At 46.6% G+C, this 23,325-nt stretch overlaps 1 protein-coding gene and 1 long non-coding RNA gene across 2 annotated transcripts in view; one reads left to right on the forward strand and one right to left on the reverse strand.

Moving 5' to 3' along the window:
• Positions 1-23,325, forward strand: part of ADRA1D (adrenoceptor alpha 1D) — a 41,618-nt gene that overhangs the window by 13,208 nt on the left and 5,085 nt on the right. The window lies entirely within an intron of this gene.
• Positions 1-23,325, reverse strand: part of LOC135299697 (uncharacterized) — a 49,478-nt gene that overhangs the window by 2,659 nt on the left and 23,494 nt on the right. Inside the window, exon 2 of the long non-coding RNA XR_010361652.1 lies at positions 866-2,647. This is a non-coding gene — a long non-coding RNA (uncharacterized LOC135299697). The remainder of the gene's footprint in view (positions 1-865; positions 2,648-23,325) is intronic.

Below are 23,325 nucleotides of genomic sequence, written 5' to 3' on the forward strand. Positions count from 1 at the left end.
CTAACATAACACATATAATATTCATTTGAATATTTGCAAAAAGCCAATCATAAAATACGCATTTTTCACGGTCTCCATCACTTGGCCTGTGCTCCAGGAAAGCAGGACCCCACTGACTTTCTCAGCAGATGGAAAACATAGATTCGTCTGCCAGTTTGGCCTCTCCATTTAGGACAGGTAGTGACAGTAGGGTGTTGGACAGGGTGGTGGTGCACACAAGATTTATCCTATCACAGCTGTAGGTCTTTGCCCACCTGCTAATGCTGAGGTGTGAGAACCACAAACACAGAAGGCGAGGTTGGATGGTGCTCAGAGAAACCTGGGAGATGTCCCTGTCCATGGCAGGGGGTTGGAGCTGGATGATATTAAAGTCCCTCCAACCCAAGCCACTCTACAATTCCAAGATTTTCTAACACATGTGATGCTCAGACCCTTCCTGGGATTCATTAACAACCCCAATGGCTGCTGCTCTCCTACAGGAAGGATCCATGAACTTCCCCCAGAGGTCAGGGGAATGAGGACGTGGGTGGTTTCATTTTCCTGCTGCAAGGACAGGGCAAAGGGAAAGTATTTACATTCAAAACAGGACTTTCCCAGTGTCTGTGACTGCTCCAGTCAAAGGCAGGGAGGGAAGGGGGCTGGGTGGAGAGTGTTTACATTAAATGGGGCCATCAGCCTGTCAGGATGAATTCCACACGTTCAGCTGGAAAAGGTCTGTTCCTTCCCTGTGTACTCTCGCTGCACACCCCTCAGCATGCACTCAGAGAAACCACAGGTGATTAAATTAGCAGCCTAATGTATGGAACAAAAATAATTTGCTCCAAAACAGAGCGTTTACTGCTCAAAGCAGAGCTGGGTGACTCACAGCAGAATTCAGATCAGCCATTGGAGAGCAGCACTGCAGAAATATCATCACGTCTGCCATCCCACAGGTGCACTGGCAAACCCTCAGGTGCCTTCTGCCTTTGTAGCTCTTCATCTTCTTCTCCCTTTTTCTGATTCTCCTCCTGTCTATACCCCTCCGTGGCTCTGGTGGCAAATACCATGGGCAGTTGTGACATTTGGAGAAAGGATTGAGTTCCACTGCAGTTCCCCATGGATCAGCCATGATCCCATTCAAAACCATGTGGGCTTCATGTGTGTGCCAGTCCCTGAACCTCTGCTGCTGTGCTTTGGGAGAGGCCATTCTGGATCTTACTGCATCCAGTTCTTGGAAATTCTGTTATTTGCAGCAGGAACATATCCGTGTCCCCTTGCAAATTCATTCGTTCTGTGTCCGTGTCATCTTCTTTAAGTAATTGGATTCTTTCCTTGGATTTCACCCTTCTGGCAAACAACTTCTTAAAGGTCTTCTCCCCCTGTAGCCTCTTTTTGTTGAATCCATCCTATCTGATGAATTGCTTCTGCCTTTACCATCCATATTCCCCCACTGATCCATCTGGATTTACTCCCCTGATGGTTTGGGTGGTTTGGGGGACCAGCCTTGTACTTTACACTCAAACTCTTGAAGATACAGCAGAAAAATGGGTGTCTGGGCAAGCAGTTCTGTGTGATAACAGCCCTGATGTCCCTGTTAGCAGCCATCCTGACAGATCACACTTCCCATCTGGAGAAGAGATGGAGAAGAGAACCACCTGGATTGTGTGGTGGATGTCCCCTGTGGCTGCCTCTGCCCAGGCTTTGCAGGTTGGTGCTCTGCCTGTGAAGCCGGCTGGGTTTGGACAATTCTGGATCATGCCACAGAGATCTCCAAGGGAAAGTGTCCAAAAAGTAAATGGTTGCTCCCTGCCATGCCCAAGCTCTTGCTCAGGGTTGTACCACAGGGTGAATTTCATAAGCACATCTTTTTCACTGCTGTTTTGCTCCATAAGGGATTTTTCATAGGATCCTTCTTCCAAAATCAGCTGGAAACATCTCCCCAGGTCACTGGAGGAGTCACACCTCGAAGCCCTGAGGTCCCCATCTGGCAGCGCTGAAAAGGGGATGAAGAAATGCTGCTCCCCTGCCAGATGTGAGGATGTGAGTCATCCTCCCTGTCCAACACTGCCTGATGGTCACCATGGGGACTGGGTCAACCACCTCAGCAAAACGCTCTGGGAAAGTCCATTTTTCTGTCTCCCTATTTATCTTCTCCAGCCCAGGAGTGACTGCATTTCAGGTTCATAGGGGAGTAAGGAACCTTTATTTTATTCCAAACTGCATCATCAAGGAGGCAGCACTACCACACACGTTTGGAAAAGGTGTCAGAGTCCACAAGAAATCACTTTTCCTGTGAAAAGACAGAGGGACTGAGCCAGCTGTAGGTGAGGAAAGACTCTTCAGGGTCTGGCAGGCACCCAGGCAACACTATGGGCACTTTTAAGGGCTCTGCAAAGCAAGACACTGAATTTAGGTGTGTGCACTGGGGTCACCACTGTTGTCACCCTGGTACCTGCACAGATCTTTGTACCCAGAGATTGTTTTCTTCCTTCTCAAGGTTCAATCCTTCCTCCTTGAGTGGTTGTTGGTCTCCACCCCACTATGAATATCTTTTTTCTCCAATTCTGGTAGTGCTAGGCTGGTCACTCAGAAGTTTCAGCACTAGCAAGTTTTCCCATTTTCATCCTCTCCTTGGTTATCCTTGTTGCTTTGAGCTCCGTTTCATTCCCTGCAGGAAACAGAAACACTGTGGCAGGTTTTAACAGGTAAACTGGAGTTCAGGCCCTGCAGGTTTCAAAAAACCACCAAGTCTGACATCAGTGCTAAGCCATCCATTCCCCCAAACACTGGCATGGAGTAAAACCAATCCCACTAGACAGATGTTTCCATTAAATTTGGGAATGTCCACAAAACCACTCAGAAAAGGCCTACAAATTAAAAGCAAATTAAGCTGTTTATTGCCATTAACAAACAGGAAAAAAAACCCCAAACAAACAGCAAAACAACAAAGAATGCAAGAATGTGATCATTTGGGAACAATTCGTTATTTGTTATTTGTTATTCCTACTAATAAAATCTATTTGGGCTGCAGTTGTGTCCAGGAACATGAGGGTAGGAGCTGGAATTCCTATGGTAAAATGATAATTCTTCACTCCAAAGAGTTCACTGCTTTGTTTTTGTGAGTTTAACTGTGCAAATCATTGACCTCTGGGTACCATTAGGTTGTGGGGCTGCCACGAGTGCTCCACAGCAGATGCACAGAAGAATATCAAGCATTAAAATCTCTGTGTTTTCAATGAAAAGTTGGATAATGAGGATGTGGAAGCACCCAGGGGAGATACAGAAGGCTCATAATGGTCTTTTATCCACAGATTTAGAATCCAGTGAGGGAAGAGTTGGGCCAACAGAAAATTAAACTCTCTTTTTCAAAATTACCCATAATTTTCTATTTCCTCTTGAGTTTTGATTAGATTTGGTTTGGTTTGTAAACTTAAATGTAAGCAAATTTTAGTATGAAGTACTTCAACATGTGTGTTCCTCCCTACCCCAAAAGAAAAGTTTTGCTTAGAAAAGTTTCAATATTGAAACTTCGCCTTTGTTTTCCAAATTCTTTCTTTCTCTCTCATCTGCTTTGGCAAAAATAATTTGATGAGCTTTCTCCACATGAAAATTTGTTTTTGCCTCCTCCAATATGCGAATGAAAGAGGCCACCAATAAATTTATGGCACCGAGTCAGGATCAGGCACAGGGACAAATCCCTCCCAGTGTGATCTCCAATCCCTCTCTGGTGCTCTGGGCATGGATGGTATCACCCAAACCTCCTCAAGCTGGCCAAGCTGGGACAGCAGTGCCCCAGGAGAGCAGGAACAAGGGCAGGTTCATGACCTGGGAGATTCCCAGGTTGCAGGGCCAGCCCGTAACTCGGGCTGTTTCCTCCCTCTCAGTGGGAACATCCAGGGATTTCTCCGTGCCAGGACATCAAAGAGGAGATTATAACCAGCTGTCTGAGAGGCCTAATTGATAGCAGGCCTCTTTATTCCACAAGGAGGTCTCTGAGGGAGCCAAAGGTGATCCAAAAGAACAACAAAGGATCCTGGATGTTCCAGGGTGCGAGGAGGGCAGAGACCACCTTCACCCCAGGGAGAATCTCCCAGCTGGTCCAACCCCTCTTCCTTCCCTGAGGGCAGATTCCTTTAGTTGGAGAGCTGGGGCTGCTCACTTGAAGAGCAGAAAGCTCCAGGAAGGCCCCAGAGCCCCTTCCAGGGCCTAAAGGGGGCTTTTAAGAAATATGGAGAGAGGGTCTGTACCAGGGCCTGTAATGACAGAACAAGGGGAAACAGTTTTAAACTGAAAGAGAGTAGGCTGAGATTGGATTTAAAGGCAAAATTGTTTACAGTGAGGGTGGTGAGGCCCTGGCACAGGCCGCCCAGAGAAGCTGTGGCTTCCCCATCCCTGGAAGTGCCCTTTTTTCAAGGCATGATTTGACCATCTCCACAAACTGAAAGAACTTTCTTCCAATAGAAGGTGAAATTGTCTAAGTGGAAGCATTTTGCCCTCCATTCTCATCAGAGACCAAAAGAATAAGAGACTCAATTTGCCATTGCCTTCAGCATTTCTGTCCTTCCAAATCAGTGGCCAACTTGGTGCCCCATCCAGCCTGGCTGGGGAGGGAAGTGTTGGCTTTTCCAGCAGCCAGGAGTGCAGGGCTGAAATGTCTGGTGGCATCCATGCTGCTGCAAAGCACAAACCTGCCTCTATTTGCATTTTCAAACCCTGGAAATGGCTATTCCAGCTCCAAAACTGGCGGTTTAGCTGCCTGCAGGTGATTGATTGCATCTTTTACAATAAATTGCCGGGAAATGATGCGTTATATATGTGAAGAATGAGCTAGAAAAAAGAAAAGACCACTAAGCAGAGGTTAAAGTGGGAATAGAGAACAGATCCATCTGTGCAATCTTTCCCTTTCTCCTTCATTGATGAGCTATTTCAGAAGGTCCAGTGCTCTCCAGTGTCAATCCAGGGTCAGGAATAAATTGAAACTGATCACATTTGATCTTCTTGCTGCAATACCTGGGGCATGGACTCAGCCTCCTGCACATCTGCAAAGCACTTGCCACTCTCCTGGGTGCAGTGGCCCAAAGTGAGTGAAACATTTATGCAGAATTTATGAGATTCCCAAGTAGCTGGTCTGGGTGCTGGCCAGCGAAGGAGGATTCCGCTGGGAAACGCCAGTTGGAAAACCAAGCGGAAACATCCCAGGTTTAACAGCCTCCACTTCAATCACTTCTCATAGCTCCAGGGCAGCCCTTCCACGCCAAGTTTCCATGGATTTCTTACCATGCAGCCATCAGAGTGAAACCTTGGCAGCTCTGGGCTAACCTGGGATTGACTCCTGGATCCAACGCCAGTAACCTGGAAGCCCTGAGCATCCTGGCTCCAGAAAGGGTTTTCTCATGCTTCAAGGCTTCCTGCTGCAAGTATGTTAATTTGGAGGACTTCAGCACACTCCAGATAGCCAGATTCATAAATTTCAAGGATTTCAGGATTTCCATTTCCTGAACTCCTGTGTGGTTCAGTGCAGGGAAAGCCCAGGGAATGTACTTGGCCAAGGACTTTACATTTTCACAGAATCACAGAATTCACAGAATGACCAGGTTGGAAGAGACCTTCAAGATCATCAAGTCCAGCCCAGCCCCAACACCTCAACTAAACCCAGGCTTTGTTAAACACACCCAGGGATGGGGACTGCACCACCTTCCTGGGCAGCCATTCCAGAACTTTATCACTCTTTCCATAAAAAACTTTTTCTTACTATCCAAACTGTATTTCCCTTGACTCAGCTTGAGACTGATTTTCTGCACTGTGATTTTCTGATTTTCTGCACTCTGTGGTTATGGAAGCTTGGCAAAGAGGAGAGAGCAGGCTGTCCCACGGTGTAGATCTATCTAGTGGTGGTTGACTGCAAGTGTTTCCATGTCAGCTGGTAGTTGTCAGGTTCCCAGGAATCCCTTCTAGACAAGAGTGTGCACTGCAGGTTCTATGATTTTTTTTTGTTTGTTTTAATTCATAGCTCCTCAGAAATTTTCATTGATTTTTTTATTGTTGCTGGGCTGGTTTTTTTGAGGTTTTTTGAAAGAAGACAAATATCAAACACTGAAATTTCCCCCAAACCACACATCTGGATTTCCAGGTGGCTTTTTTCCTCAGCATGGGTTGACACATTTTGCAAAAGAAGCAAGTCTTAACAATTCCATCTCATCACATTGAAATCACAGGGATTTGGGCCACTGGCTTTGTGGAATTGTAGATGATTGGGGATGGGAACTGTCTTAAAAGATGACCTTGTCCCTCTCATGACCTCAGGTCAGAGGAAATAGATCTATAAAATGAGCTCTTGGTGGAGCATTTCTGTTACATGGGAACTTCTGGCTGTCCCGATGTTATGAAACTGATTGCAGTGTGCAAATCTGCTTTTGCTGCTTTGTGCAATCCAGGCAGAATCTGCATCACTACAAGGCAGTCATCACTGAGGGAAAAGCTTTTCCATCCTACAGCAGTGCATATAGAGAGTGTGGTGACATAAATTCACCCAAAATCCAGTTCCTGATTAATACTTCAGCCTCTGCTGCCTCCTCTTTCCCAACAGCCCCATTGCCCCAATCTCAGAAGTGATTTTTTTTTTATCCCAGGCTCCCATACACACAACACCTTCCATCCTTCCAACATCCTCACCCTTCCAGCTGTCTGGGAGTGTAACTGGGATCCCTGGAGCCTGTTTTTAATGGGGGTGCTGTTATCAAGGAAGGACTCTGAGCTGACATTCCCATTTCTTTACCAGGTCAGGACTGACATGCCAGTCTTTCATCTCTCCAAGTTTTTCCCTATGCATGGATAAGGCCACGTCTGTTCAGCAGCTTGCAGCTTTGCCTTCCAGAAGAGATTTTATTTGGATCCAGGATGACTCCAGGCTCAATTTCATGCCTGACAAGGAGCTCCTCCTTTTCTTCTCAGGCATGGGCTGGATGGTGTTAGGCAGGGTATTGTTATTTTGTAGGTACTTTTAAGAGGAATTAAAGATGTTATCAGACACGGGCAAGCACAACTCAGCTAATCTGAGCTCTTGAGCTGGGAGGACAGTGGAAAAAAAGAAATCTACCTGGAAAAACTGATCCTTAGAAATTCATCATTGGGCAGCCACATGGCTGTGTGCAGTTTGGAACTAAATAAACCCCACATTCATGGAAAATTTATCCATGCAGTGAAGGGATTTGGGTCTTCCAAGTGTAACAGGAGGATCCAAAAACACTCGGGGGTGCAAGGGAAAGCATCACCTCCAGATATCCATGGTTAAATGCAGAGGTGCAAAGCCTCAAATACTCTCTGATTTGGGACTCATATACAGGAACAGAAGCTCCTCAGCTCAGCAGTCTGTTGTTGATTAGTTCTTATCTATGTCACAGTCTCACAAACCCTGAATTCTACAGCACTTCATTCTAAAAAACTAAAAATGGAGCCCCATCTCTCCCTTTCTACAAGTCCTTTTAAGGTTAAACTGTCCAATTAAGAAATGACACTTAAATTATTTTTAATTTTAACCCAACCACCTATGGCTTGCAATGTGAACTTTTTTATCCAATTACAAAATACCACTCAAACCCATGGAGAAGAAGGTGAAGAAGAAAGAGCAGCCTCCACCCTAAAACCTCCATCTTGCTTTTTATATATAGTACTAGATTCTAAAACTTTAAATTCTAAGTTTTTCACCCTGTTACACAGTTCTAATCAAACTCCATACCCACAATCCTGGCTCTATCATTCCATTTTGGAAGCCTTCTCCATGGCCTCAGGTCAGTGCAGTGTTCTCCTGCGGGTCAGAGCCTGTCAGCACAGAAAGTCTGAAATTCTCAGCATCCAGGGCTCCAACAATCTGTGTGGTTTCTCAGGGCCTCGTGTATCCCCTTTCCAGCCATCCAGGATGAGTCTGGCACTGCAGCTCCAGCTGGAGAGCTGGCACTGAGGAATGTGTGTGTTTGCTGGCCTGCAGTGCTTGTGAAGATATTTCCTGAAAAAGAGCCATCTCTTTCTCTCCTAGCCTTGTGCTCACCTGCTTCCCAGGGACTGCTTTTCCACCTTCACATTCAGGCTTTTAGCCAATCTCTTCTATATCTCATAACTGGCATTCTGGCCAGTTCATGAGAGATACATTTGTATTTTATTATTTTCTGAATATTAATTTCATTTTGGGAAGTGGAGCAGCTCCAGCTCTCCAGTCTGACCAAGGAGAGCAGACAGGTTTGGGAAGAACCTTCCCTCTAGGATTTCCCTGACACCTTGCAGTGAGGGGTCCAGGGGACATTCACCCCATCTGAGTCCCAGGGGGGAACACCTCAGGGAGAGGAATCCTGGGGACAAATGGAGAAACAAGGTGATCCCCTACCCACCTGCAGGAGAAGCAGTGCAGGTGATGGCAGAACTGGGATGGAAAAGCTCCCAGCCCCCAGTGCTGGAACTTGCAGGGCTCCAATGCCACTGACAGGGTTTGCCAGCTGCCTCAGGCACGGCTGCCCTGGGGTTGATTTTCCTCTTTGGGGCATGGCCAGGGATGAGCTCGTGCCCTGTGGCACCTGTCCCTGAGAGTGAGATGTCACCACAGGGAGGAAAGCACAGGAAAGAGTCACTGGCAGGTGTTGTTTCCTTGCCCTGACAGGGAACAGAGAATATTTTGATGGGGATCTTCAAACAGTGACCCCAGAGAAAGCATTAGGTGTGAGAAGGGGAAGGGAGATGTTTATTTATAATAAGTCTTTTGGTTCTTTGAGGGTTTTTACTTCTCTTGATCTTGGTTATTCATACTCTGCTGGATTGAGAGGGGGAAGGTCACATATCAGGAGAAAGGCATGTTGATAGAAAAGCTCTTTTCCATTAATACATCTACTTTTCCAGTTCCTTGGGGGGTCCTTAGAACCACTCCCAGGTGGGCTGTGTGTCCCACAGATACAAGGCTGTATCAGCAGTCAGATACCAAACACCACGGGGACAGCCCAGGCTGCTCCCCACAGCTGTCCCAGAGCTGCAGGGCAGTTTTAGCATCTCACAGAATCACCACAGGATGGTTTGGGTTGGAAATTACCTCAAACATCATCCAGTTCCACCCCCTGCCATGGGCAAGGACATCTTCCACCAGCTCAGGGTGCTCCAAGCCCCCTCCAACCTGGCCTTGGGCACTTCCAGGGATCTAGGGGCAGCCACAGCTTCTCTGGGCACCCGGTGCCAGGGCCTCACCACCAACAAAGAGAGGAATTTCTTCCAGATATCCAGTACTCTGAATGTCACACATTGCTTTCCTTGGCAGCACCAAAAAAAAAAAAAGGAGATTTAATGTTGCTGGGACCTGAATGACTGCTCACAGCTGGCTCAGGGCTCTGCTCATGGCATTCACAAGGTCCTTGCAGACCTTGATACCTGTGTCAGTGAGTGGCAGCAGCTTTCTTTCTGAGGAAGGGCCCAGAAAGGCCTCTGCAGTGCTTGTTTCTTCCCAGTTTTTTTTTGGTCTGGGTAATTATTGGTGCACCAAAGGATATTAAGTCTGGACGTGAGAGCACTGCTCTCAAATATCAACAGTGTAGTTCATTGTAATTAATTAAATGCTGACATGATCCCCCAACTAGCAAAACCTTCATTATGCTCAAATGAAACCCCCTGACACAGATTCTTGACTCACTGTCAGTGCTTCCAAGTGCCATGAAATGCATAGAAATTCAGACATCACAGCACACATGTGGAACACAGGGAAAGATCTTACAGCAGGGAATAAAGGTCACTGCCATTCCTAATTAAAGCTGTTTCTTAAATAGTTCTTGCCCTTATCATGTCTGAAGTTCTCTGTGTCAGGATAAGTTTTACAACTCTGTTATATTCAAGACCCACCACGTTTTGGGATGGAGTTCCAAGGTTTGGAGGGACTGCTCTGTCTGCAGTCATTCACAGACACCTGCAGCCCTAAGCACCTCATTCAATATTTTTTTCAGCTCACCCATAATTCAAAGACAAATTTTCTCCCTGAAGAGACACTCAGCATTAACTCAGGACTGCAAATTATGAAGAATCCCTTCTTCCAATTATGTTTTTCCCAAGTGTTTTATATCCCTGCTACTACAAATGGCTGCTTTCTTCCCAGAGTAAATTTATCTAGCTAGAACTTCAAGCCAGTAAATTTTTCTACCATTCTTGGCTAGATTAAAGATATGTTTGCTGTCAGGAACAACTTCTCCTGTATTTCACCATGAAGTGTGAGCAAATCAGTTTCTCCTGGGTAATGCAAATACATCAAAACCCTTTAATCTCATGGTCCAAGTCAAGTTTTCCAGACCTTTGTGTTGCTTTGCAGAGCTCCTCAGAGCATTTTCAGTTTGGCTCCTTTTCTGATCTGTGGGCACAGAAAAGGGATGTGATTTTCCATATGAGTAATCTCCATTTTTCAGTCTTTCTTGGTCTGGTTCACCTGCTCCCATTCTTGGCATTTTATGATGTGAGCGTTGAGTTATTATTATAAATTCTCTGTGACATGTTGCTCCTAGGTGAATCACACCTGTCTTTTTGCCAACAGCCCTGACAGCCATTCTGTGAGGGAGGTGACTGTAACAGCAAGTCATCAGCTCGTTCCTGGAAGGAAAAAAATTCCTCCAATGAATCATTTAACCAAAATATTCGCACGTGCTACTGCTCAGGGTGAGCACAAATACTGACCCAGAACTGACATTATTGCTAATAGATTCAGTACTGGGGTTGATGCTGGGAACTCTCATGTTCAGAAGATATTTTCATGCTTAATGCCTGTGAGTTTAGTCAGAGTTCAGTGTGTAACAACCTCTAAAATCTGTGCCACAACCTTTATTGTAGGGATCATCACACAGCTCAGCTTCACACAGTAGTACAGAATATTTAATTATGAACAAGTTGATAATATCAAAGAAGCAGGTCAGTGGTGTTGTCTGAGGCAGATGGCTTCAGTTGCCAGGGAATTTGCTCTTTTTGGATATCTGGAGGAAATTTGTAGGGGATCTGCATTGGAGGCAGGCTCAGTCCTGCCTCACAGCAAGAGAAGAGTCTCCTAACCCAGCCTGGAATTCATCACAGAGAGAGGGGACTGAACAGCTCTGCTCGAAGCTCTTCTGACCAAGACACCCTGGGGACCAGCTGGGACCCCGCCAGTGTCCCCCAGGATCCCCCAGATTTTAGACAGCACTGCACAAGCAGAGCCAGTCACTTATGGCATGGGCTTTTTGTTCCCTTGAAATAAGAACACATCAAAGTGACCAAAGAGGGAGGTGGCAAGTCAGGAACTAGTTGGTGATGATGGAAAAAAAGAGAGAATAATAATTTCCTGGGATGATTCCTTGCTTGATAAGGGCTGTCCACAAAAGCAGCACTTTCTCAAGGAGAGTTTGAAAGCCTGCCTAGAGTCACTTGCCTGGAATGAGAAGTAAACATGCAAAATTTGAATATCCAAGAGCTAATTAGGAATCAAGGCCATATCAAGGCAGGGAGAGTCTGGTATTTCTGAGCAGGGAGTGAGGAGCATGGGAGCAAGGAGACTTAAGTTTATCCAAGGAAAAGGTGGAAGAGAAGCAGACAGAATCTCATGGACAGTACTCAAAGTGCCACGAAAATGGAATGCATATCTTCATCCTTTCCCTTCAGGTTCAGAAATTAAAAAATAAATAGGGATAGGGCTGAGATGGAGCAGGAAGCATGTCAGTGCAGAGACAGCCTCATTATCATGAGACACTTTGAGACACTCTTCTCTCCTCAGCAGAGATCCCACTGCCCTTTGCAAGCATTTAAACCAGGCAAATGCAGCATGGTTTTTGCATTCCCTCTCCTGAAATACCTCCTTAAAACTCCCTGTGGCTGTGAAGCATGTACAAAACCACTGTGAGGTAATGGTTCATCTGCTCCCACATTTCTTGGTCCTTCCCAACATCATCTCTGTGCTTGTCCCAGGCTTGGCTCTATGGAAAAGACAACCAGGCAGCCAATTTTTGCCTCTTGTGTCAAAGTACGTGGCTTAAGTGCATCACTGCTGAATAACCAGAGAAGAGCAACCTGCTGTAGTGGTGCCATCCCTGCCCATGACAGGGGGTTGGAATGAGGTGGTCTTTAAGGTCCCTTCAAACCCAAACCATTCCAGGATTTTGTGGTCCCATCAGACAGACATGACCCTCCCTGTGGAGATGAGGGAAAGGACCAAGTCAGAGGTGTCCTTCACAGGCAATCAGTGCAGCATTTAACAGGAGAATTTATCCCTTCAAGTTAAGGGCATCAGGAACTGTTGGGAGTGATGAGGATGTTGTTATCTCACCACTCCTGATATATTTTTGGAGCTCAGTTCCACTGACCCATTGTTTTCTGAGAGAGGGGGGAAAATGTCTCTTTTTGAAGTGCAATGTGTTTAGAGCTCCATATCAGCTGAAAAATGTCTTTCAGGGCTGGGGAGAGACAGACCAACTCTTTGCTATCTCCCCTGAATATTTCCAGGTTGGGGCAAAAGACGGAAATATGGTTTGGGGTTTTAAGTTTCCCTTCTTATCACAGGAAAAAAACATCAAGAAAGAGAAAGTGAGCGATGAGAAACCGTGGATTTTTCCATGCAAAGTGAAGCCAAAAGGGCTGTGCCTTGGAGCCGAGTGCGGAAACAGGGCAGGCGTTGGAGGATTTTCCCCTCCAAGCCTGAAAAGAAATAAGAAGCTGTCTGGCTGATCTTGAATAACCCCTCCTAAGCCTGTGAAACCAGCCACAATTTTTTGTCAGAGCTGAAAATACCCACCTCCCCCATCCTTTTTTTCCCCCCACCCTTTCCTCCGTGACGCCATGGCGCGGCTCTCTGGAGGATGCTGTCCAGCATCCATCAGAGCTGGCAGCAGTGTTGGGAGGGGACACGGGCTGCAGTGCCAGGCTCCACGGCCAGTGACGTCCTGTCTGCCCAGTTCTGGTACAAACAGAAAAGCCCCCGGGGCTGGCACGGTGGAAAAGTGCCGAGGAAGCTCCCACACTTCCTCTCGATGTCGTGTTTTCCCAACGCTGACATCCCAATGTTCTCCCCAGCATTCCCAGCCATCAGCCACCACACTGGCTCACTGTAGGGTCCTTCCAGACCAGTGCTGTCACCTGTGTTGGGGTGCTGGCCACACTCAGCCGCCCCAGTGAGTTCTGCTCACCCCAGTCTTCAAATTGAAGTCGGGATTTTCTCGTTTTGCGCTGGGTATAATTTTTTTTCCCTGAGCTGGGTTGGTCCCAATGAAAAATTGCCTTTTTCCTCTGTGCAGCACAGATCTGGCCTCACTGTACATAAAATGCCATGTGTTCCCAGCAGGATTCAGCTCTTCCAAGGCCTACCCTGCAGCCAAATCTGATCTACATATTTACGAGCTTGTAAACAGGACGGGGCGGGTGAGTTCACATTCTTAGAAAACCAAGTGCAGAGAAAAGAACTTCTGAGTTGGAAAAACAAGGAGTAGTCTTGGGCCCAACCCAGGCAAACACAGTGGTTTTTCCAAGACTTGGATGGCTTGCTTGAGAATCATTCCCCTCCATTCCTTTTCCACAGGATTTCCCAAGCTTACCTTTTCATGTGGGAAAAAAAACCCACACATTCCCAATGTTTCTGAGCAGAGTGGAGCAGGCAGCTTGATAGAAAAGGGACATTTTTTCTTGGAGGTGAGTGGAAGCCAGACTTGTGTTTGCAGAAGCCACCAAAGAGCAACAGTTCCTTGCAAAGGGAATTTTAAGGAAGGTGTTAAAAGGAGTTGAACCGCAGAAGGCAACTGGAGGGCTCACCACAAAGTACCACTGTCAATAAATGCAAGGAGTAGTCTAGAACTGTAATTCCAAAACTGTGCTCTCCAGGTCTTAACAGTCCATCAAGGTCTGGTAAATAAGTCATGGAAAACTAGAGTGTAAGTGAGCCAGGTAGCAAAAAAATTTGAGGATTAACAGTTTGCCATAGAATCATGGAATGGGTTGGGTTGGAAGGGACCTTAAAGATCTCATTCTAGTCCTGGCCATGGGCAGGGACACCTTCCACGATGCCAGGTTGGTCCAAGCCCTGTCCAACCTGGCCTTGGACACTTCCAGAGAAGGAGCAGCCACAGCTTCTGGGCAAGTAGTTCCAGAGCCTCCCCACCTTCTGAGCAAAGAATTTCTTCCTGGTAACTCATCTAAATCCCTCCTCTTTCAGTTCAAGAACATTTCCCCTCATCTGATCACTGCCCCTGTAAAATCAATGCCTATTGTTGGATTTTTGCCCATGAGACATTCTACCTATGGCTTATTCCTGCTGAGATGGCAGCAAGTCATCTTGTCTGTAAATGTTTCCTTTCCCCAAGCTGGTGATCCTGGCTGTGCTTCCCCACGGTGTGCTCAGGAAAGAGATTCCCAGGCTCGGGCGCAGCACAAGCTCAGGATGCTTCAGTTGGAGAACGGAGAGCCCCGGGAATGCTCCTCTCTGAGCAAGCTCTGCACTGCCCTGGAGGGAGCTTAGCAACCCCACAAGGCCATTGTGTTCGTCCACATCCCGAGCCAGATGGAAATTTTCTTTTTAAAGGCTGCCCTGAGCGTGTTTCCTCTGGTGAGCCATCCCAGCACGGATCTCAGCCATGCTCAATCCAACATCAGCACATGGATCCCAGCCTCCTTCCTGCTCAGACAGCAGGGCAAGAGCTCTTGACATGCAGCTCGGTTGCCCTGACTTTTTCCTTCTCTCAGGAGACTCTTTTTTTATTTTTCTTCATTTGCATTTGGTAAATAAGAACCTTCCTGATGTCTCCCTTTGGATTTGACAGACTGGTCAGTCTTGTCTTTTTCTTTTTTTTGCTAATTTTATTTATGTCCTTTTGCTGAGTCTCATGATTCTAAGATTTGTTTTAAACTCTCCTCTGGGGCTGGAGTCAGGCTATTATTTGTGAATCAAGGAGCAGGGAGTCGGATACACATATATCTTTCCCAAGCATAAGGAACACTGCAAAAATATTACCTTTAAGGGAGTCTGTACTAAAAGTCAGATTCCAAACGCCTACATCTTTGTCTTCCTTTTAATTTTGTGATTAATTTCAAAGTCCATCTTCCCACTGACCACGCTTTATTCAGCACTATCTGTGTCCTGATAGTGGCACAATTCCTTCTTCATCTCTGCTGGTGGTGCTCATGTTGATGCAGGTCTTCCTGCAGGGTGGCCCCTGCTCATGAAGTGTCCATTTCCTTATTCTGTTTGGTATTGATACCTTAGGTTTTGGCTTTTCTATTTTTCAGATTCTGTGCTGCTTTAGTGTGTGGGTCTGGGCTTCACATCAGGGGAGGGTGAGTTCTCTGCACAGAGCAGGGAGACAAAACAATTCCTGCTCTAGCTGGGCACCAAGGACAAATGATCCAAATCTCAGGCCCAAGAGCACAAACAACGTGGGCTGGAGAGAGAAAAACAAGGATGGGACTTGATGGGCTAAAGCTGAAATTGGACAATGAACTCTAATATGCAAATGGAGCAGAACTTATAAAAATGAGAGACCCCGTGACAGGTTGTCCATTTTGTGACCATTTTGGTTCATCTTGGGTGCAGCCCTGGCTGGGCTCTTGTGCTGCCCAAGGTGCATCCATTGAGGCCTTTTAATAAATCCCTGCTTTATTCTTTAACTCCATCTAGTCTCCATCCTAGTATCCAACCTTCACAGCCTTCAGCCTTCACAGTATCAGCTTTCACAAGGCATCAATATCATCAGGAAAATTCACCAGGATACACCTGGTCCCATGATCTAGTCACTTAGGAGATGTCAAACAGCCTTGGGAGTGATATCAATCCCACTGGTGACAGGCTGCCTCTTTGGGAAGAAGCTTTCTACCACCTCTCTCTGGGTGTGCCCTGTCAGCCAGTTCCCCACCCACTGCACAGACCACTTTTCAAGACCAAAGTGCCTCAGGTTCTCCAGGACACTGTGGAAAATCATATGGAAAACCTCGGAGAAATCCAGTCAGTCAAGATGCACCACTCAGGGCTTCTTTTGGTGGTATCCACTCTGTGCTGCTGGTACAGTTTCTCTGTACAAACCTTGGTATCAATCCCTCTGCAGTACCAGCCCACAATTCCTGGGTTATTCCTTTGTTTAAAACATGACTTCCTTCTTTAGAGATCCCTCATGAAAGATGGAATGTGGTGTATTCCTTGCAGGGCAAGAAGTTTTTGTGATGGGACATCCAGGTGTTTGGAAGGAGGATGCAATGGATGAAATCACATTCTGGGGATTTGCTGATGATGATTTCAGCTGTGAGTGCCCAGGTGAAGGGTCAGTGCCCTCCCAAGAAAGATGGTATATAAGAGGATTTGGGTTATTTAGCCTGGAAAAGAGAAGGCTTTGGAATGACCTAACTGTGGCCTTCCAGCACCTGAAGGGAGCATACGAGAAAGAAAATATTTACAAAATCATCAAGTGACAGGAAAAAGGAGATGGATTCCATTGAAGGAGAGCAGGTTTAAATTGAGTATTAAAATAAATTCTTCCCTGTGAGGGTGCTGAGCCCTGGCACAGGGTGCCCAAAGAAGCTGTGGCTGCCCCTGGATCCCTGGAAGTGTCCAAGGCCAGGCTGGACAGGGCTTGGAGCAGCCTGGGATAGTGGGAAGTGTCCCTGCCTGTGGCAGGTGGTGGCACTTAAATGATCTTTCAGGTCCTTTCCAACCCAAACCATTCCCTGATTGTATGATTGAACCTTCTTTGTACCCCCTTGTTGGTTTTCGGTTTCTTTTTTTTACTTTTGTTGAGGTTGGGATTGAAGGTACTCGAGGTGATAGTTTGTGTTTAGACTTAGGTGTTCATTATTTCTTATCTATGTTACAGTTTCACAGCAGTGAGTTCTCTAGTCTTTCATTAACAAGGTACAAAATGGTTAACTATTTTTTGTTACAAGGTCTTTTAAGGTTAAACTATTTAATTAAGAACTGACACAAATTATTTTTACTTTTAACTTAATAACTACTTGAAGTCTGCAATGCAGACTTTTTTTGTCTAATTACAAAATATTACTTAAATTTATGAAGAAGAAGGAAGAAGAAGGTAAAGAATAACTGGTTTCTGCTCTAAAATTTCAATTTTGTTTCACATATATTACTATATTTTAAAACTCCATGTCTCCCTCACCTCATATCAAAAACGCACATTCCCAGTAATATTCAGCAAATTACAAATTTTAGCTGTAATTTGGTCAGGAATCAAACTAAGAGCAGCTATACTGTCAAAAAAAAAAAAAGGAAAAAAAAAGGGGAAAAAAACAGTTCATGATCTCAAGCCCCTGGAGCAAGAGCTGTAGAGCAGAGAAGAGCAGAGGGAATACTTCACAAGATCTTGCCCAAAGCCTGTTTTGTGCCCCATGCAGTGCCCCCATGGTCCTACAGCAGAATTCCTGTCCTGTGAAGTTGAGGATCTGTGGCAGAGCAGGGGGAGCTGTGTGGCAGCCCCCCAGCCTGGAGCTGCAGTGTGGAGCAGCAGCTTTGCCTTCCCTGCCCTGTGATGTGGTACCTGGAGGTGGTTAAGGGAGCAGAGTCTGCTGGGGCAATGCTGGGGGGCTGCAAAGCCAATTCCCTATGTTCTTTTCAGGATGGGTTTGTTCCCTGGACCAAATTCGTCTGGAGGTATCTGGCTGGACCACGCTAAGCAAATTAGCGCTGTTCAAAATTCTTGAATTTAGTTGTGAAGTTTCTGTCAGGGAACAGTGTAGAGGAACCTGTGTGGCTTTCCACTTCACTTCCCACTGGTGAAATTCTTCCTGTGCTCAAAGTCCTGCCCCACACAGGGGAGAAACTGGTGCATGGGAAGCTTTGGCAGCTTCTCAGAGAGCATCAGATCACCAGATGATCACGACATTGAGGGTGAAATCCACCAGGAATAACCTTGGATGCTGTGGTGTGGTTGCCCATGAGCCAGGACTCTGAGTCCAGGCATCTGAAACCTGCTGTGATCCATCTGCCTGGTGACTTAGGAGGAGATGGATCACTCCATTCTCACCACAAAATCTGCCATCTGAGCCACTGATTGTAAGAGGAGCCCCAGGACCTGCTCAGGTGCCTGAACTCAGGTGATCCACACAAGAACCATTATTTTCAGGAAATCTGATGCCTCATAAACATCCTCACATCAATTACTCCCACCAGTGGTCCAAATTCCCAGGATTACTCTGAGAAGATCTCCAATATTTGAGGGGAATAAAGGGCAATTTTGGTCAAAGTCCTACTGTGATGTGCAGCACTTTAGAGAAAAGTTTTGGGGACATCACTAGGACCATACTCCTAAATGTTGGGAGACAGGTTTGAGGGCTGTGAATTTGACAGTGAATGACCAGAGCAAGGCTCTGATTCATTATCCTCCTCTTGCTGACACACAAACCACACCCAGACCTCAAATTTGAGATCCTGCTTGAGAGTGTTGATGTTTTTCAGAGCCCTTGACTGGTTTCTCCTCCCTTTGCAATCTGCCAGACAAATGTTTCCCTGACCTCCATCACACCTAATGCTTCCCTCCCTCCCCACCAGGACCCACACACCAGGTTTGGCACAGTCAGGGGCTCTCCAGGAGCATCTCTCCGACCATGACCTGGAATAAAACATTGCCTGGAAGGTCAGCAGTGGCCAGGGGAGTGGTGGCTTCTCCCTGCTTCTCTTTGGGGCAGAGCAGGATGCACAAGTTGGACACACAGGCAGCAGAGAGACACGCAGGCAGCTCACTGGGGCTTTCATTGGGAAGCTGCTGCTTATCTGTGACATTGTTTATGGGGTTGGCTGGAGGGCTGACAGGCCTGAGGAATTCCACCCGATATCCCAATGCCATCGTCCTCCAGGGAAAAGGCTGGAGTGGCTGTGAACATGCTGTCCTCCTCCCCAGGCCAAGCAGCTCTTGGATCCATCCTAGCAGGGCAGTGAACTCCCTGATCACTCCAAGACACACCAAGGAGGTGTTAACCCTCTAGGGACCCTGACATGCCTACAAATACCCAGTGGAGGTGGCTAATAGAGAATGGAGGAGAAGGTCAGGAAAGACCAGTGAGAATCTGAGTCCCACACGCTGGGAGAAGTCCTTGCTGAAATCCACAGCTCCCACAGCTTGGCAGCTGCATCAGGAAAGTTATCCATCATGGGGGCCTAGGAAGGAGCTGGGAAGGAGAGATGCAAGCTGGGTATTGAGCAGAAAGAGGCAGCTCATGATTGTTTTGGAGCAGATTTAATTAATTTACTTTGTGAGAGTCAGAAAAAAAGAGAAGGAAGAGAGTGAGGGTGAATTTAGGTTGGATACAAGGAAAAAGTTTTTGAATATGAGGGTGGTGAGGCCCTGGCACAGGGTGCCCAGAGAAGCTGTGGCTGCCCCTGGATCCCTGGAAGTGTCCAAGAACAGCTTGGACAGGACTTGGAGCAACTTGGGATAGTGGAATGAAATGGGCTTTATGATCCCTCCCAAGCCAAACCACTCCATGATTCTCTGACTTCCTTTGGCCAGGAGGACCCACAGTGAGAATCTGTGCTGCCTCCTGTGCCAGGGCTTTTTGTCTAGCAACTGCAATTTTTTTTACTTGCTGCTCTGATACCTCCCAAGGTAGTTCTCAATCCCCTCCTGAACCTTTGAGTCCACATCCAAGAGAAGCTCAGGTGATGGCACACCTGTCCTCACCATAGTCCTAATCCTACAGACGGATTTCTGGAGCTTCCTATCTCAGAAACAGAATGGTCCACTCATTGGTTTTGGTTTTTTGGGGTTTTTTTTAATTTTCCATGAGTTTGGCCAATCAATTTTTACCTCCTGTTTGCAGGGACACCCACAGCTGAGCAACCTGCTGTGAGATGAACCATGTCCTCTTCTTAGCTGTTCACCTGCCACCGCCTGTGGAAGGTTTCACCTTCCCTCTCCTGTGATGACACCTGTAAGGCCCAGCTCTCCAAAAGCTTTTTTTTCTTTTTGCAAGCCCATTCCTGATTCAAAGCCCACACCAAGTAACAGCAACACCTTTATCAGTGTTGACCAGCCCTGCTGCTCCTTGCATTTCCAAGCTGGGGCAGCACTGGGACATGACTTTGTCCCTTTGTTTTTCCCACCTGCTCCCAGGTCTGCAGCATTCCTGCTCCATGGACTCTTCAGGACATGCTGCAGAGCAGGGACCTTTTACAACAAAGATGCCCTTGCCAACTAAGCCTGCTCATGAATTCTGGCTGTACACTGGGAGCCAGGGCCAGAATTTAGATTGGACTCGCTCCATTTGCATTGGTGCATTTGTCTTTTTTTTTTTTATTCTTGTTTTGCTTAATTTTTTTGAGCGCTGAACACTGGGACCAGCAACTCTGAACAATCCAAGTGATATCACCTTCCAGTGAGTCATGGGGAGGGCAGGGTGGAGAAGGGCAGGCGAGGAGAGATCATGAGATTGTGTTAGCTCAAACAACCTAAAAAAAAAGGGATATGTGTTTGGATACATGGAGGGCAGATTGCATCCACTGCCACCCACCACAGAGCGTCACAATTTTGGGAAGTATGCCCATGGCTCCAGAGATTTTTACCTGGTTTTCCCCAAACATGAGCATGGTGACATTAACAAGTAACAATAATTTTTTTTAAAAAGATATGAGCACATACTTTATTGGCTCGACTTCTGCATCACCAAAAAACTGAAGTGAAATAAACCAAAAAACACAGTCTTCAGATCATCGTGTTTAGTCTGTAACTTCAGTCACTTTGCACGCTGCAAGCAGGCTTTTCCTGAGTTCACCTGCAGCTTTCTTAATTTCTCAGTGGTCCTGAAGATAATTACTCAGGGTTACAACAGGACATACAGCCCTTGCCCTGATCCAGCTCTGTCAGACTAAGATCTTGCAAGGTGTGGGACAATTTTTTTATAAAAACATGGAAGGAATAAAGTCCCCAAATGGACTGTTAAGACCCCAGCATTATTATTATAAGTTCTGATGGTTGTCCCTAAGGTGGGTGGCACCATCTCCTCCTCCCTCACCCCATGAGGTGTTGAGCTGGATGCCCAGGAGAGGAGCCCAGAGGGCTGGTTTTGAGTGCTCAGCAAAAGCTGCTCTTTAAACAAGACAAGGTTTCCTGATGAATTGTGACAGATCCTACAGAGATCATGTTTCCTCTTCTTTGATGATGCCCTGTACTGGCCTTGATGATTTTGGGACCAGATCACCCAAAATTGCTCTTACACTGAGATAACAGACTGAAGTGCTGGTGCTTCACTCTGTGTTGCTATTCCTGATCTCTTACTCACATTTCTGGACCTTGGACACATCCTTCTGTGTTTCCTGAGCTCTTCAAGTGTCCATCATTCAGTACTGACTTTCAGTTATTTATATAGAAAATGTTACAAAGCCCAGCCCAAAACCCCTCCAAGTGTTGTTGCATATTCAAGTATAAAAAAGCAAGAGATGATTTCTTCGATTTTTTTACTCATTCCCTAAAAAAAACCCTCAAATCCTCATATGTTCTGCCTCCCAGTGCCCATCAGAAGATTCTGAGGCTCCAGCATGTGCAGAGGAGCTGTTCTGGGGATTCCCTGCCCAGTTCTGTTCATCCCAGGGCGAGGAAATGAGGAAACTGTGGCTGCACTCAGGACACGTCCCTTCCAAGGGGCACGCTTATTTGCATGGTAATGAGGATGCTAATGAGCCCCTTGTCTTCATATGTACACAAGGTTCTCGCTGGGAGAAAACCAGCCAGAGTTGAAATTCAGAGAATTCATAGCTTCTTTTCCTTTTCAATTTGTGTTTTCTATCTGGATGCAAAAGACAAAGCACATAGTACAGAAACTGCATTGTGCCCTGAACTGCCAAACACCAGATAGAAATTATTATTTTAGCAACCATCTGGCTGTTTAGGCAAGCCCCAGTCTCTTAAGTAGCCTGGCTCAAGCAGTAATTACCAATTGAATTTAAAAAGAGACCCTTCTTTTATTTGCTTTGTTACCATAGTTTTTTGTTTTCTTTTCCTCTCTCTTGAAGCTAAAAAAATGCTTCACAGAGCTGCAGCTCCTCTGAGAACCCAGAGCATGCTGCAAACAGGGTTCACAGCAACACTGTGAAGAGCTGTGGTAATTAACCCTTTCTCTGAGGGGAAACTGAGGCAGGAAACCTCTCCCTGACAAGGGAATAAGCAAGATTGCATGTTCAGTGAAGTCCTTCATCTTCCTAGGTCACATTTCCTGACACATCCATGGTTCCTGTAGGTCCAGGGGGGTGGGCTGGGGGCACTGTGAAAAATAGGGATGGTCAAAGCCAAGGTGGGATGAAGATGGAGATGTTGTATGGATGGCCCCAGCATCACTGGGGTGGTTCAAAGCTCCTGGCTGTCACTCAGGGAGGTGTTTCTGGTGGGGTTAAAATCAAAACTGGTGATTCCAGCAGCCCAGAGCCAACCTGGAAATCTCAGCACTGTCCCTGAAAGAATAAACTCCTTTTATCTGAAACAACCAAGGTGGGGTCACTGCCTCTACAGAAGAGAGCCCTGTGTTAAGGGAGCTGACAGGGAAGGTGGAGAGAGAATATTTATGGGGGCATGGAGTGACAGGACAAGGGGGAATAGCTTCAGACTGACAGAGGGCAGGGATGGATGGGATATTGGGAAGGAATTCTGCCCTGTGAGGGTGGGCAGGCCCTGGCACAGGGTGCCCAGAGCAGCTGTGGCTGCCTCTGGATCCCTGCAAGTGTCTAAGGCCAGGCTGGACAGGGCTTGGAGCACCCTGGGATAGTGGAAAGTGTCCCTGCCCATGGCAGGGGGTTTGGGATGAGATGACCTTTCAGATCCCTTCCAACCCAAACCATTCCATGATAATTGCTCCACTCAAAGCCACCACCAGCAGCTGCTCATTCAGCTGCAAATGCCTTCATTTCCAGGAAAGCCCTGAGTCTTCCCAGCACAGAGATATCAGTCCTGCTCACTGTCCTTATTCCATGCCCCTTCAGCACACACTGACAGCCAGCCCGAGCTCCTGCCTGCCTTGGGTGGGCCTTCAGCAGATATTTAATCTGCTTTGCCTGCCCAGCCACCATAAAATGCTGGGATGTGTCTGTGTTCTCCCACATACCCATGATGGAGCTGCCCACGCACCTAATGTTGAGTCTGGCTGAAATTTCTCCACTTTTTAGGGATGGTGTACAAAAGCTTTGCTGGAACCAGTTCTCTGAGCTTCCTGGAGGATGGTTTTCCTCCAGCAAACAGCCCGGGGAGCTTTTATGTAGTGTCAGTCATGAATTTCTGGCTCCTGGCACCTGTTTTACTGTTTTGACACCAGGCTTGGGAGCGCAGGGGAAAATAATAATGATATCTGGAGTTAATGTTATTTACTAAAATACAAATTAGCGCTCGGTCACATGGTGGCATGATT

The sequence above is a fragment of the Passer domesticus genome, chromosome 4 (assembly GCF_036417665.1).
Source record: "Passer domesticus isolate bPasDom1 chromosome 4, bPasDom1.hap1, whole genome shotgun sequence".
NCBI lineage: Eukaryota > Metazoa > Chordata > Aves > Passeriformes > Passeridae > Passer > Passer domesticus.